Here is a 13,093-nt window from a genome sequence, read left to right on the forward strand (position 1 = left end):
AATCGTCTATTCAAGAGATAATTTATCTTTTTTTTTTTTTTTTTGAGAAATCGTCTCTTGAAGAATGAATTTTAGAAAAAGGGATAGGAATTTTTAGAAATTGTCTATTCAAAAGTTTATAGTGTGTAATTTTTTTAAAAAATGAATTTTAGAAATCATATTGTGGACCTCATTGGATAAGAATTCTTTTTTTTTCTGACCACCTAGAGAATGAGCTGTTTTTTGGGTGGCCAGATGAGACCGGAAGTGAAAGGAAAACAGAGCATGGGTGAGCTGTTTTGGCGGCTAGATCGGATAGAAAGAGAAACGCCAGAGGAAGTGATATAGAGATTTTGAGTTCCGGAGCAAAAAGGGGATTGTTTGGGGAGAGAAACAGAAAAACGGGAAAAAATGAGTGGAAGAGAGAAAGAGTTTTTTTTTTTAGCAGGTGAGAGTGAGAGCTAAGAGAACAAAAAAAAAAAAAAAACAGGAAAATGAAAAAATTCTGGAGAAAGTGAAAACAGAGCTTGGATGAGCACTTTCAAGTGCCGTTTTCAGGCAGATTCCTTATTTATTCTCTTCATCACTATGTTCTTCAGGCTTTTTGATGGATTCTGATCACTGTTTGATTTGTTTGGAATGGATATGATGTTGCACTGTTTTTCTTTCATGTTTTGATCTGAAATGGCTCACTTTTCAATAGGAGATGATTGAATCACTGGTCTTGGAACCCATTGATTTCAACATGGAATGGGTTTCCATTTAATGAGCCATTTCGTTTTTTTTTTATTCTGATGTTAGTTATACTCTATTCTGGGTTGTTCATTTATCTGCATCTATATTTCTATCTCCATCTCTATATATCGAATTGCTCATTTCAAATGATGCTTCCTGTTTTTTTTTTTTTCTGGAATTTGATTTTCTGCCGATTGTACTCGAGAAGTGGAGGCCACTGAAAAGGTGAAGAAGGGTGCCGGAGGAAGGAAGGGCAGTGGTCCCAAGAAGAAACCCATATCCTGGCCCGTCAAGGCTGGTCTTCAATTCCCGATCGGTCGTATCGACAGATACCTCAAGAAAGGCCATTATTCTCAACGCGTTGGAATCGGTGCCTAAGTCTACCTTGCTGTCGTGCTGGAGTACCTAGCAACTGAGGTTTTGGAGTTGGCTGGAAATGCAGCATGGGATAACCAAAAGCATAGAATAATCCTGAGGCATGTTTTGTTGGCTGTGAGAAATGATGAAGAACTTGGGAAGCTTCTAGTTGGTGTCACAATTGCTCATGGTGGTGTCCTGCCGAATATCAACCATGTTCTTCTGCCAAAGAAGATTGACAAGACAGCAAATGAACCCAAGTCGCCATCCAAGTCTCCCAAAAAGGCTTAGTTTATCAATTGTGTTAGAGAAAGACTTGTCTTCTTCTTATCTCTCATCATAAAACGCCACCAATGCTAACTTTAGTTTGTCATGGGGACAACATTTAATGAGGATGATATTAGAAGTCTCCATTTCCAGTTTTCATCATTACTCAAATTTTTTTCTCTCTATTTTATTTATCCATAAAAGCCAGCCATGATATGAAAAACCATTTTTTCCTATGCTCCATTTTCCACCATCTGATTTAAGAGCCTTACTCCTCCACTTGCTTTGATTCTAAATCATTCCATAAGGATTTCCACCAAAAAAAACCTACCCATTACCACATCTCATCCTCTTTAATTCTTCATATTTTGATATCAAAGTGTAATTTTCCCAAATTTTTAATTTTCAAATTTAATTTTCAAAACTCCGATTTCTTTTAAAACTAATTTTCAAAATTCCAATTTTTAATTAATTTTCAAAACTTCGATTTCTTTCCAATTTAATTTTTCAAAACTCCCATTTTTCAAGTTTAATTTTCAAAACTTTGACTTCCCAAACTTTAATTATTTTCAAATTTAATTTTAAAAAATTCTATCTTTAAATAATTCTTCAAAAGTCCGATTTTCAAATTTAATTCTCAATTTTCAAAATTCCAATTTTCACATTTATTTATTTAATTATTATTATTTTCATTATTAGTATTATTCTATTCTATTTATTTATTTATTTTTAAAATTTCATATTTAAATAACTCTTCAAAATTTCGATTTTCAAATTTAATTCTCAATTTCCAAAATTTCAATTTTCACATTTATTTATTTAATCATTATTATTTTCGTTATTATTATTATTCTATTTATCTATTTATTTCTTTATTTTTAAAATTCCATCTTTAAATAACTCTTCAAATTTTCGATTTCCAAATTTAATTCCCAATTTTCAAAATTTCAATTTTCACATTTATTTATTTAATCATTGTTATTTTCGTTATTATTATTATTCTATTTATTTATTTCTAAAATTCCATTTTTAAATAACTCTTCAAATTTCCGATTTTCAAATTTAATTCCCAATTTTCAAATTTTCAATTTTCACATTTATTTATTTAATCATTGTTATTTTTGTTATTATTATTATTCTATTTATTTATTTTTAAAATTCCATCTTTAAATAATTCTTCAAAATTCCGATTTCCAAACTTAATTCCCAATTTCCAAAATTCCAATTTTCACATTTATTTATTCAATCATTATTATTTTCGTTATTATTATTATTATTCTATTTATTTATTTATTTATTTTTAAAATTTCATCTTTAAATAATTCTTCGAAATTCCGATTTCCAAAATTCCAATTTTCATATTTATTTATTTAATCATTGTTATTTTTGTTAATATTATTATTATTCTATTCTATTTATCTATTTTTAAAATTCCATCTTTTTAAATAACTCTTCAAAATTCCGATTTCCAAATTTAATTCTCAATTTCCAAAATTCCAATTTTCACATTTATTTATGTAATCATTATTATTTTCGTTATTATTATTATTCTATTTATTTATTTATTTTTAAAATTCCATCTTTAAATAACTCTTCAAAATTCCAACTTCCAAATTTAATTCCCAAATTTCAAAATTCAAATTTTCACATTTATTTATTTAATCATTATTATCTTCGTTATTATTATTATTCTATTTATTTATTTATTTTTAAAATTCCATCTTTAAATAATTCTTCAAAATTCTAATTTCCAAATTTAATTCCTAATTTCCAAAATTCCAATTTTCACATTTATTTATTTAATCATTGTTATTTTCGTTATTATTATTATTCTATTTATTTATATATTTTTAAAATTCCATCTTTAAATAACTCTTCAAAATTCCAACTTCCAAATTTAATTCCCAATTTTCAAATTCAAATTTTCACATTTATTTATTTAATCATTATTATCTTCGTTATTATTATTATTTTATTTATTTATTTATTTATTTTAAAATTCCATCTTTAAATAATTCTTCAAAATTCTGATTTCCAAATTTAATCCCCAATTTCCAAAATTCCAATTTTCACATTTATTTATTTAATCATTGTTATTTTCGTTATTATTATTATTCTATTTATTTATTTATTTTTAAAATTTCATCTTTAAATAATTCTTTAAAATTCCGATTTCCAAACTTAATTCCTAATTTCCAAAATTCCAATTTTCACGTTTATTTATTTAATCATTATTATTTTTATTATTATTATTTATTTATTTATTTTTGAAAATTTCCATCTTCAAATTTAATTTCCAAAATTCTAATTCTTAAATTTAATTTTCAAAACTCTAATTCCACTCCACTTGTCAAAATTTTTTTTTTTCAATTCTACAACTTTTCATTCTTTATTAGGATTTTAGGTCGCCAAAAATCCTGATTTTAATAAGTCTGCTGTCATTCTCATTTTGGTATGTGCTTGTATAAATTTTCTTTGATTTTCAAATAATTTTTTGTTTCTCTTGATTTTAAATAAGCAAAAATGAATTTTTCATAATTCCAAAGTAATTGAATTTGTGAGAATAATTCATGCAAGATAAATTGGGCTTTGGTGGGACCCCACATATGAGTTTTCTCTTTTGATTGTCAATTGTTATACTTAATGAATATTGTTTGATCTTTGTCTTGTTCTTTGATATGCATGTGATAATTTTATATTTGAGCTAACCTATTTTCCATGATAGTACACTATTATTTGTTGCTAAGGTATGCTCTCACTTCTACTTCATTTATTTGTTCGTTCTCATACTCGATTTGTTTTATTATTCGATCATTTCATTAGTATCCATTAATTTCTTTATCAATTTCCATACTTGCCTCAACTTATTTAGTGCAGACCAATTTTTAGGGGCTTAGAGGAGTGTTACGGTTTTTACCGTACCTTTCCAATAAGTAACTTGACTCCTGGACCCAGACTCGGTTTTTCACAAACCTGTTTTTTCCTTTAGGAGTCACACTTAGGGTTTTTCTTTCTTATTTTGTTTTTCACTTAAAAAATAAAACAAAAATAAGTGGCAACTCCAAACCTTTTTCTAAAAATCAAATTTTCACCAAACAAATAAAAAAACAAGTTTCACTATCGAGTGGGAACGCATCGAGTGAAATGCAGGGTCCACACATCTTCCAAAGACGATTTTTTTAATATATAAATCATTTTTCAAATAAATGATTTTAAAAGGAAATAACGCTCTCTCTCCTATTTTGTAAAAACTATGATAAGTTTGGAATTATTTTTTTTACAATGATAATTTAGAAATTGTTTAAGAATTATTTTTTTAAACTATCGTACTTTTATCAAACGACAAACTTGATGATGAAATGAACGTGAGCTCACTCATGGCATGTTTCCACATTTCATTGGATTGACTTCGGAAGACTAAAAAAATTTGGTCTATTTACAAGGGGTCTGCGGACCCTACATTTTGTGCATGCATTTCCATTCGACGACAAACTCACTTTTTATTTGAAAAAGATTTATTTTTTATAAAATGACTTGGAGTTGATACTTATTTTTGTTTTATTTTTAAAGGGAAAACAAAATAAGAAAGAAACCCCTAAATATGACTCTTTATTTGGAAAATATATTTTGTGAAAAACCAAATCTGAACTCGAGGGTCAGGTTACTTATTGGGAAAGTACGGTAAAGATTGTAGTGCCCCTCTAAATCCCTAAAATGGGTCTATACTAAATAAGATGAAACAAGTGTGGCAATTGGTAAGAAAATCAATGGAGACCCAAAATGATCATTCATTGGAAGTCAAAACAAGCATAGAGAATAGTCAAAGTGAGAGCGAAAACATGTCTTAGCAGTAAACAATAAAGCACTATCATGAAATAGGGTTAGTACACAATAATGAGTACAAAGTATATCACTTATGTCACTAAACAAAGTAAGAAACCATCACTAATAGATATTGTATTTTACTCAAATTTATTTTTTTAAAGAAAGCATCACTGATGTTGGGTCCCCACCAAAGCCCAATTTATTTTTATATGAATTAATTCCATAAATTTTATTATTTGAAATTATATAATTAAATTCATGTTTATTTTAAAACATTTAAAAAAATCTAGGAAAATATGAAATGATGCTTGCTGGAAAGAAAATGGTTGTAAATTTTATTGAAAAATGGGATTTTTGAGACCTAAAAATTTTAAGGATGAAAAATTGTAAGTTAAATTATTTAAAAATTAGATTTTCGAAAATAGTTTTGAAGGTAAAGAAAAAGAAGCACGTGGGCTTTGAAAATGAAGGGTAGCCATGCATGGCTATGTAGGAGTGGGCCCGGGGTGCCACTGCACTACTGGCGCATCATGTTATCTAATAACAGCATCTAGTCTTGGCGCAAACGAAGTTTAGGGCGAATTTAACTACATGAATCATAACCTACATGGCTTTCATAGTGACAAAAACCATATTCTCCATTGTTGTTGCAGGTCCCATTTGATAGCTTGCTGAATCCAATCTTTCAATGTCAGTATCACTAGATTCCTCAAAATTTTGCATTAGGAAGGTCTCAATGGACTTGTTTTTGTCTATCTCGGTTCACTGCCAATTTCTAGCCACCAATTTGCTTTAGATCAATCTCATGTTTCTCAAGGAGGATAACAATAGCAGTCAAACTCATAGAAATGACATCTTCCACCTCTGTACAACATGTCAACTCTATTTGTTGGACCTTCAAGAGTAGTTGAAATAACAAAAAGCCCAGCAGGTGATCCATCAAATCTAGTAGGGTATCCAATTGACGACCCTACACCTGTAAGAGCACCTTGAGTTCCAGACCACAAACTCTTAAACTTGTCAGGCTCCGAAAAACGAGTGAAAACATCATCAAGTGTGGGAATCATCTTCTTTACTGCCATATATGTCTCTTCTCGTGTGTTCATTGGTTCATTACGCAGTGCATTTTCTCTGTGGCGAAGCCAACTGTGACCATCAAATGCTTTGTCAACATATGCACGGTCAATTGTACTCTATGCCTCTTAAGAAAATGAGATTTTCTTCAGTGAGGGCCCAGGAAGGTGTCCTACTAACGCCAACAGAAACTGACATAACCAGCATCACTCCAACAACCAATCGAACAAAATGAACAGAGACATGATGCTTAAATATTTCTGAACAATTTGTCAACATCCTCTTAGCTGGAAGGTAGCAGCTTCTTAGCTTAAGAAGCAACCTTTGAAGTCTTTTCATCCTCCTCATCTGAGCTACTATCTGAATCAGAACCATCACTTGACTCTTTTTTTTTTTCTTGGAGACCATAACAGAGTCATTCTTAGCAGACTGAGTAGTGGCTGACGTTTATAACCTCGTGATGACCTTGTTCATGAAAAACTCGCTTACTGAGCTCAGTCAAGAACTGACCATTGCAGAACCTCTTTCCTACATCATTCATGGCCTTCCTTTTAATCACCGCCAACTCTTGACACATTGTCTTCATCAATTTGGTCATGACATTCCCATCTCAACATTATCAACAAGCTTCTGGCAAACTGGGGTTGCTAACTACATGAAGAAAACACTAAGTTGCGACATATGATTCAGCTTCTGAAGGAATCTTGTCACTATCTGTGCTCATAGCAGCGGATGTACCAGGGATTCCTCTCTCTAAATTCGACTGGTAGTAGTGCTGAAGCTCCTGAAAACTAGATGAATTAATATTTTTTGCTTGTTCAATTGTTTTATGATTCTCTCCATTCTATAACATTCACTCTTATGTCATCACCCGAAGGTGCTGAAACAAAAGAGCCATATGGAATGAAACCCCGACTTGTCTAAATTGGGTCCCCATGTGGAGTGATGGAAGACTGATCAGAAGGGTGCATACCATGCAGATGCCCCTTATTGATCTGAAAGATATGAATGATGACTCTGTAGACTGGAAACGGGTGGTGTGTGACTAGTTGTTAATAGTGGGTACGGTGAGTATGTGGAATGATTAGTAGAGTGATGTTGGGAGGAGATGCACATAGGGGTTCATGCATGATGGGGATGAATGGGAAGGGGTTTATGGGAGCGTGGGTGGTGGGTGGTGGGTGGTGGGTGGTGGAGCAAATGGGGAGTGAGCGGTGGTGTGGATATAGAAGAGGCTTAGTAGCAAATTGGAAAGGGGTTGGCCGCTCCCATGCATGGTGATCACATGCACGTGGGGTTCATGGCTTATGAGGTGGTAGAAAGCAAAGGATGAGGTTCTGGACTCTAGATGATAGCTTATCTTCATCTGGAATCACATAGCTTTTATGCGTGGGTCAGTCATTTGAGTGCTCATTCGGCTACCATGAAATCAGTTGAAATAAGATTGATCATTGGAAACATTCTTTCTTAAGGACGGCTTTCAAGTTTCAAAAAGCTTTCCAACATCGATTAATGGAGCCTTCTCATCAGTTGAAACTGAAATGAGCTCGGGAAATTCAAATGACAGGGAATGGGCAAGACCAAAACGAGGAATCCATATTGAAACTTCCAGCATAGTTCCATATGCTCACGGTCAAGTTGAGTTGCATGCAGCTGCAAGAGAGCCGTAGCATTCTGCCAACTCCAGACGATACGCGTGCAGTGACTCTAGGTACTGCAAGGTAGCCAAGCATGGGGAATTCATAGGTGTGAGGCCCGGGGTGCAAAAGAACTAAAGGCATGTCTTTTTTAGGGAATTACAGCATCTGGATTTTCATCATAATGACCTATATATGCAACTCATAGATGTACGTTCAAGGCTTGGAACCACTCCGTTGAACATCAAGAACCTCCTCTCAAGGTCCACCAGTCTAAGTGGACTACTCCTTTCTCAAACAGCTTGAAAATAACCTAATTGGTACGGCCCTGAGTTTCTAATGTGCATGCAACACCACCTTCAACTTTACTTGAAGCCTCCTTGTCATCGATGGATCCACCTGAACCGCTATGAGCATGGATAATAAGAAGGAATGCACCTAAAACCACAAGCCCGATGGATAACAAAGGTGAGAGGGACTTATAGGATCTGGGTCTTAAAGAACTGAGAGGAACTGTGCATGTCACATGAAATCTCGGCTAGGAGACAGGTTTGGACCGGAATTGTCTACTGAGATTTCTTCGGGTGAACCAAATAAAAAGAGCGGGTGGTCATGTAGCAACTATAGGGTGGCCATACAAATTGGAAACACATGCGCATAGGCCCTAGGTGGAGATAGGCAGTCACTAATGAGGGTGATCCCAATTGGGTGGTGTACTGTACAATGCAAGAAACCCAATTTCTATTCCACATAGTTGCATCTTTGCTGCTTCTTCGACTTTCACCTTTGCTTTGGCAACATTTGCATTGATTGGAATTACCTTTGCTTGCTTAATCTTTGGCTCAGGTTTTCTATTTTCTAAATAATCCGTTGGGAGACCTTACTCTTAATTAGAACCGTCAAATTCAGAAAATCTTTACCTCAAACTCAAACCATGGACTTTGTTCAATCTGCATGTGAGGCCAACAAAGGTAATCTGGCAGAGGTTTGGATGCAGGTGGATGGCTACATGGAGCTTTGGGCATGAGTAAGTTCAGTACCGAAATTTGAAGCCGATACGAACTGAGAATAGCAGCAGGGAACTTTACGTGGATGGAATTGCAGCTGTCTGCTTGCTGTGACTTTCCAATGATGTTCTAATGAGCTTATTTTTCTTCTTCTTGTAGTAACCATCAAAAAATAAAGATGGGATTTTATTTGTACTTTGAACAGGCATGTCATGTGGATATGAAACAGCAACTAACAGGTTTGACTTGTACTTCATAAACTGCTACGACTATGGTGCTGAAGGTTGATCTAGGGTGTAAATGCTGTTACGAGAAGATCAAGAATGTAACATAATGTGATGCTGTGTTAGGTTATATATGTAAAAATAACTTTTTTGTTTTATGTTTTGAGTGGTTGTCATTCTTCCACGTGGAGAGATTTACTCAAGTTAAATCTCTTTGCATGGTTTGAAATATGGGGACTGTACAACAAAAAATAGCAGAACCGAGAATACAAAGTGAAAGAAAAAGGGTCCTCTGTTTTCTGTTTTTTGTGTGGACTATCATAACTCCTCTGTTCCCAGCTCTATTCCCAGGTGTTACTCTTCCAATTTTTCTTTTTATAGCCTTTCTCTATTTCAGGTTGAAACTACAGCCAACAGAATTGGTATCAGAGCAACCCATTTCACAAAATCTAATCTTCAATCCACCTTGCTGTTTCCAATCTAATCTAATCCACTTCTTCTTTTCAAGCCCTTTTATCTCTTACAACATGCCTCTTGTGTATGGAATTTTAAGAAATTTCCTCTGTTTCGGAAAGGAAGGATACTAGGGTTTCTTTTAATCCGAAGACCCAAATCCGAACCTACAATGCAGCTGAATTGGTGATGTTGCTGTGCAATCAGATTGTGTAGCTAAAAACCCTCAATCTTGAAGCAGATGGACCAAGGACTTGAAGGGTAGATCAATGGCCAGCACAAGTGTTACAAGTATGAGTTCTCAACCTTCTTCTATTCCATTATTTGAAGGAGAAAATTATGACTTTTGGTGCGTAAAAATGAAACATTATTTATGTCTCAAGAATGTTTGGGATTTGGTTGAAAATGGTTTTGATGAACCTGACAATGTGATTACACTAACTCCGGTTGAAAAAGATTAGTTGAAAGAATTGAAAAAAATGGATGTAAAAGCTCTCTTATTTATTCAACAAGGTATTGGTAACATCTTTCCAAGAATTATGAAAGCTTCAAAAGCTAAAGAAGCATGGGACATCCTTCAACAGGAGTTCCAAGGAGATAAAAGAACCCGATCAGTAAAGCTTCAAGCTTTAAGAAGAGAACTGGAAAATATGAAAATGAAGGAGAATGAAACTCTAAATGAGTTTTCTTCCATATTTATGGAGTTAGTAAATCAGATGAAGTCATATGGTGAAAAAATTAGTGATAAAAGAATCGTTGAGAAAGTTTTGATTAGTCTACCTGATAAATTTGACCCAATTGTGGCTGTGATCGAAGAAACAAAAGATCTCTCACTGCTCAATGTACAAGAGCTATTTGGGTCTTTAAAAACTTATGAACAGAGATTATTGAGGCATTTTGAAAAATCAATAGAAAGTGCATTCCAATAAAAAATAAGCCTTAACTCCAGAAATGTTGAAAGGAAACCTATAAGCAATGAAAATAGAAGTGATTCATCTAGAGGTGGTAGAACTGGACGAGGAAGAGCAAAAGGAAGAGGTGGAAGAGGTAGAGGAAGATTCAACTATGGAAGAAAGTTCATTAACAAAGAAGGCTCATCATTCTCAAAGTGTAATATTTGTAAAAGAAGTAGTCATGTTGAAAAAGATTGTTGGTTCAAAGGGAAGCCTCAATGCTTCAATTGTAAAAAATTTGGGCATGTTAAAAAAGATTGCAGATTTAAGAACAATCAACAAGCAAGCTGTGCTGAGGAGAAAGAGGCTGATGAAAACATGTTTTATGCTTGTCAAAGTGCTGTTGAGCAAAAGAATAATGTGTGGTTCCTTGACAGTGGCTACACAAACCACATGACTGGTAACAAAAATATTTTCCTTGACATGGATACAAACATCAACTCACAAGTCAAAATGGGTAATGGCGATTTAGTGAATGTTAAAGGGAAAAGCACAATTGGCATCTAAACTAAAGTGGGAACCAAGTACATCAGAGATGTTCTTCTTGTACCAGCCTTGGAGCAAAATTTGTTGAGTGTGGGACAGCTAGTAGAGCATGGGTATAAAGTTCACTTTGAAGATAATGAGTGCACCATTTATGATAAGGAGCAGAGAAGAAATTTAGTGAAGAAGATAAAGATGGAGAAAAATAGATGTTTTCCAATTGTCTTCAAATATGTTGAAAATGTGGCTTTGAGAATGGAAGATGTTGAAGAAGCTTGGTTGTGGCATAGAAGATTTGGGCACTTGAACTTCAATAGCTTGAAGATGCTTTGTCAAAGGAAGATGGTACAAGGATTGCCAAACACCATTGAAGAAAAGAATGAAGTATGTGATGGTTGTGCTCTTGGGAAATATCATAGACAATCATTTCCAAAGGGAGTTGCTTGGAGAGCAAAGAAGGTATTGGAGTTAATTCACACTGATATATGTGGGCCTATGTCTACACCTTCTCAAGGCAACAACAAGTACTTTGTATTGTTTATTGATGATTTTACAAGAATGACTTGGGTGTTCTTCATGAAGCAAAAATTAGAAGTGTTCTCTATCTTCAAAAAATTCAAGAGTTTTGTTGAAAAGCAAAGTGGTTGCTACATAAAGACCTTGAGAAGTGACAGAGGAATGGAATATACTTCAAGCCAATTTGGTAATTTTTGTGAAGATGAAGGGGTTGAGAAGAATTTTAGAAGACATCAAGGAGAAGCAAAATGAAGCAACATGTCTACTTTGTGACAACAAATCTGCTATAGCCATTGCAAAAAACTATGTTTTTCATAGTAGGACTAGGCATATTGCAGTGAAGTATCATTTTATTAAAGAAGCTATTTCAGATGGTGAGGTTCAATTGATGTACTGTAAATCAGAGGAGCAAGTTGTTGATATCTTCACTAAAGCATTGCCTTCAGAGAAGTTTGTTCACTTCCGAAAGCTTTTGGGTGTAGAGGAACATCACATTAGGGGGGAGAATGTAACATAATGTGATGTTGTGTTAGGTTAGATACGTAAAAATAACTTTTTTGTTTTATGTTTTGAGTGGTTGTCATGCTTCCACGTGGAGAGATTTACTAGTTAAATCTCTTTGCATCTGATTTGAAATCTGGGGACTGTACAACAAAAAAATAGCAGAACCGAGAATACAAAGTGAAAGAAAAAGGATCCTCCGTTTTTTGTGTGGACTGTCATAACTCCTCTGTTCCAGCTCTATTCCCAGGTGTTACTCTTCCATTTTTTCTTTCTATAGCCTTTCTCTGTTTCAGGCTGAAACTACAGCCAACAAAGAAACTGCTCTGTAAAATTCCTGGTGAGAGTCTTATATATGTGTTCGGTGTTGTTGAATTTTGAAGTTTGCATGCATTTTGAGGTTGTGGGCAATGATTGAAGGATGATGAACTGAGTTGGTCGTTTTGACTTTGACGTTGGATTCTATGAACAAGAGAAATACAAGACTGGACTTTCTTTGAGAAGGAAAACGCAGTGATGATCAAAATATTATCATCCAGCGCCGAGAAGATCGGAATGCAGCTTAAGAGCAAAGGTGGCGAAACCATCAAGAGTCTCGAGATTAGGCAACCCGAGAAACCTAAACCCCCAGCAGAAAGACAAAACCTCCAGCTGCCAAGCCAAAAGAAGCTGATCAGAAGCCAAAACCTCCAGCAGAGAATCAAACTCCCGTACCAGGGTGCCCACCAGGCTATCGAATTGGAGGGTGTTGTAAGCCATGCCATGAAGGGCATGTGGTGGACCATGCCACCATGGCTGTGGGATTCCGCGTCAACCACCATCCAATGATGGCTGGGCTTCTGGGTGTCGGTGTAACAGAAGCTGCGGTCGCCGCTGTGAATTCTTGAGTATTGAAGAAATCCCATATGCACCATCCTGTGAATCATACTCCATTGATGTGATTGTCGTTGTCTGGTTTTTTAATTCCTTCTCTCAGTTGGGTGTTGAGCCAGTAATCAGTTCTTTTGGGTTCTTTTCTCGTCCACAACATAAAGGTTGTATAGGCCAATAATGATGTTGATTTCATCCTTAGATGAATGAAT

General features: G+C 34.4%; 1 pseudogene; it reads left to right on the forward strand.

Annotated features, from left to right (window-relative positions):
• The first annotated feature begins 264 nt into the window (after window positions 1-264).
• LOC117923223 lies at window positions 265-1,362 on the forward strand (annotated as a pseudogene).
• Window positions 1,363-13,093: the final 11,731 nt, after the last annotated feature.

This window comes from Vitis riparia, chromosome 10 (assembly GCF_004353265.1).
Source record: "Vitis riparia cultivar Riparia Gloire de Montpellier isolate 1030 chromosome 10, EGFV_Vit.rip_1.0, whole genome shotgun sequence".
In the NCBI taxonomy this organism is placed as follows: domain Eukaryota; kingdom Viridiplantae; phylum Streptophyta; class Magnoliopsida; order Vitales; family Vitaceae; genus Vitis; species Vitis riparia.